The sequence below is a fragment of the Lactuca serriola genome, chromosome 8, assembly GCF_051521515.1.
Source record: "Lactuca serriola cultivar US96UC23 chromosome 8, Lser_US96UC23_V15, whole genome shotgun sequence".
NCBI classification, from domain to species: Eukaryota; Viridiplantae; Streptophyta; class Magnoliopsida; order Asterales; family Asteraceae; genus Lactuca; species Lactuca serriola.
In genome coordinates, this window is record NC_136415.1 from 23,634,094 (window position 1) to 23,638,064 (window position 3,971).

The following is a 3,971-nucleotide window of genomic DNA, read 5'->3' on the forward strand; positions in this document are numbered from 1 at the left end:
CAGCTACCACGTGAGTATCGACCGCCCTCCATTTGAGATGTTGTATGGACGGAGGTGCAGGACCCCGATATGCTTGGGTGAAGTTGGCCAGAGAGTCATGGGGAGCACCGAAGTGGTGCTTAAGACGACCGAGAGGATCCAGAAGGTTCGGAGCAGGCTTCAGACTGCTCAGAGTCGACAGAAGAGTTACGCCGATAAGCGTCAATCCGACTTGGAGTTCCAAGTCGGGGATATGGTTCTCTTGAAGGTGTCGCCTTGGAAAGGCGTCATTCGATTCAGGAAGCGGGGCAAGTTGGGCCCGAGATTCATCGGACCGTTCAGGGTTGTAGCCCGGGTGGGCAAGGTGGCGTATAGGCTGGATCTGCCAGCCGAGCTCAGCCAGATCCACAACACTTTCCATGTTTCTCAGCTGCGGAAGTGCCTAGTGGACGATTCAGCGGTGGTGCCGCTAGAGGATATACAGGTTGATGACAGCCTGAATTACATTGAGCGCCCAGTCGCAATCCTCGACAGGAAGTCGAAGGATTTGAGGAACAAGAAGGTGGAGCTAGTGAAGGTGCAATGGCAGCACCGCAAGGGTTCGGAATGGACTTGGGAGCCGGTGGATGAGATGATGGAGCATTATCCCGAGCTGTTTCAGGATCGAGCACCAGACTTCGAGGACGAAGTCTAAAATAAGTGGGGGAGATTTGTAGCACCTGGTTCCTGGTACGTAAATCTTATTTGAGTATTCTTTTTTTTTTGTAGCCTTGGACTCGGCGACTCATAGGTCCGACTCGCCGAGTAGATACGGGACCCGTGACACGTTTAAGTTGGCGACTCGGCGAGTCCATATCCTGGACTCGGCGAGTCACCGCTGTTGGATGAAACCCTAAGTTTCAGGGGTTTGCACCCTATTTAAACGTCTTATCCGCCCCAGGCCAGCCCCTATTCACCCTCAGAGCTCCCAACCCTCGTTCTAAGCTTTTTCATTAAGATTTTGAAGAAATTGTTGTGTGTTCTTGAAGGTTTTGAAGCAAAAGAGGAGTAGATCAAGAGGAAGGGAAGGAATCCAAGCATCTTTGTGCTCTCTCAGCAGTTCCTTTGAGGTATAACCCTTTTTCCCCCTGTTTCTATGCTTATTACTTCATTTAAGTCATTCTTGAGCCGATCCCCAAGCTTGTATGTGCAAAATAAGTCGTAATAAGTTGATTGGCCTTTAGATCTAGGCAAGATTGAGCTCCAGGAGCTCAGATCTGTTACCTTTATGGACCCATGTTGCTTGTTCACCCTAGATCTACCCTTTTGAGGCATTTTGAGCCCTAAATCCCTCATTGGTGAGTATCTACACGTAAAGTTGGAAACTTTACGTGTCATTCATGCTCTAGGAACCCATATCTGTAAATGACATGGACTGGAATCAAGCAAAATCGCATATATAGTGAATGCATGGCGACGACTCGGCGATTCGTTCATCAGACTCGGCGAGTCTGCTCGCGAGTCTCCGAGTTGTCCCCTTTTCGTTGTGCCGAGTGGGTGTAGTGAGTCACGGGGTGTGACTCAGTGAGTTGGAAGCCAAACTCATCCATGGAGGAACTCAGCGAGTCCATGCCCTGACTCGGCGAGTTCAAGGCAATCTCCTTAGATCAAGAACAGACTCGGCGAGTTGTTCATACAACTCGGCAAGTCACAACATAAAGTGTTCTTTGGATGAAGATGAACTCGACGAGTTGTTCATACAACTCGGCGAGTAGGATGAAGGACTTGAACCTCAGTTAAGAAGAAGAACTCGTCGAGGCAACGCCTAACTCGACGAGTAGGGTCGGGATCCAGGACAGTCGTTTGGTTAGGGACTCGGCGAGTTGGAGAGCCAACTCGGCGAGTCGGGTCAACTAAAAGTTGACTCTGACTTTGACTTATGACATGATTAGGGGTAAAATGGTCATTTTACCCAATGGGCAGTTAGCAGTGATTGACTGAGTATGTTGTGGGATTTGCAGCCGGAGGATTTCCGGAGCAGCAGTAGGCAGTCAGTTCTCGACCAGATTACAGCTATTTCGAGGTGAGTTTCCTTTTCAGTAGAAACGGGTCTAAGACACCAAGGCCGACCCGTGTAGACGAGATGTTAGTACGAGAGTGTGGGCCGAGCCCGTATCTCTGGGTTTAGTCGAGAATGATATATATGTCAATATGATAGAGTTGCTTATACTTGTTGTCTGTGTGATACTTGTATATTATGGGTTAGCGGTTGAGTGTGGGCAGGGCCCGTATCTCTCCGAGGTTGGAGTGTGGGCTAGGGCCGTATCTCCCAGATAGTAGAGTGTGGGCGAGGCCCGTATCTCCCGACTAGCGAAGTGTGGGCAGGGCCCGTATCTTCACAAGTGTGGGCGAGGCCCGTATCTCCTGGCTAGCGAAGTGTGGGCAGGGTCCGTATCTTCCCGGGTGTGGGCGGGGCCCGTAACTCCTAGCTGAACGTTGTTTGTTATATGCTTGCATGGTATGATGTATTATGGGGGGGGGGACTCACTAAGCTTCGTGCTTACGGTTTTCAGTTTTGGTTTCAGGTACCTCCTCAGCTAGGGGAAAGGAGCCGACGCGGTAGCAGCATGTCACACACTCTTGGTTCCGCAGTTACGAGTTTATTCTGGGATTGATACTCTGATATTTTGATCGATCGAATGTTGTGGTTTTTAATTTGGTTTTCGATGTGAAGTGGTTCAACTAAACAATGTTTTAATTGTTAACGTTTTCTATGTAATGTTTTAAAACGAAATTTTTGGACGTGAAATTTTGGGTCGTTACAGCACAATCTTGGAGTGAAACTCTATGACTTGATTTTGGAACGAAGTATAATTCGTTTATTTGATTTAACAATTTCTACAATTCCCGATTCCTATTCTTAGCCATACAAATGCACTAAGATGTCCTTAGAGGATCAACTGTGATATGGTTTTTCATAATCATTAAGATGGTTATAAAACACGATATCAAAATACTCTCCCATCATTTCAGATTGGAGAAACTTTTATCTTTCCGCCTAATTTGATTCTTTTTATTTATTCTGCTTCACATTGGGACCTTTTTCAACGATTCAGAATTATATTTAATCTTGTAAGCATAACCCTATTTACTAAACTTTAGTAAATCATGACGAATAACCTTATTGTTCTTTGTGGTGGACCTGACTAGTGCACAACCAAGTGTACTAGTCATTCACTTGACTCACATATACATGTGAATAAGGAATCGGTCTAAATTTCCCAAAGACGAAGGTTCTCAGTCATCACATAATACAAGTTTCATGATTCCGAGTTTCTATCCAATTGAAACTTGGGTGATGAGAATCTTTCCTTATTTGGTAAATTTTGACTCTACCACAAACGAAAGAATCAAATCCATTTTCCAATATTGCTATCAATTGAAACATATTAACAATAATTTTCACAAATGCCATTGTAAGGAGACTTAAAATAAGATAAAAATAAAAAAATTCTTTATTTATAAAAGTGTGGAAAACTTGTCCTTACAATGCAAATACAAATGAAAATTATATTGTTATCCATTCATAAACAATCTATCATAAATCTTAAGCAATTGCTCAAAATTCTAATCATCGACCCATGCGATTGAAATCCAACTCTTCGCGATCAGCATCAGCTTACTCTTCCTTTAAGCTTCCTTTCTTTTCTTTGATTCTACAAAACATCAAATTGTAATTATATTACATCATGTATTAAGAATCTCCAAATATGAACTTAATAGAGTTAGACAATGGACTTACCTGAAGTAGAGTCAAACATTTTGACTTTACCATCTCTTAGACCTCTCAGGTAGTCAGGGCAGCTTCGCTTCCAATGTACCTCTAAATGGCAGTAGAAACAAATGGTTTCTTTCACATTGGCATATGAGACAATCTCAGACTTAGCATTTCCCTTTCCCTTGGAAAGAGAAATATTTTTCGGACTTCCAATGTTTCCACTGTCAATGTTCAT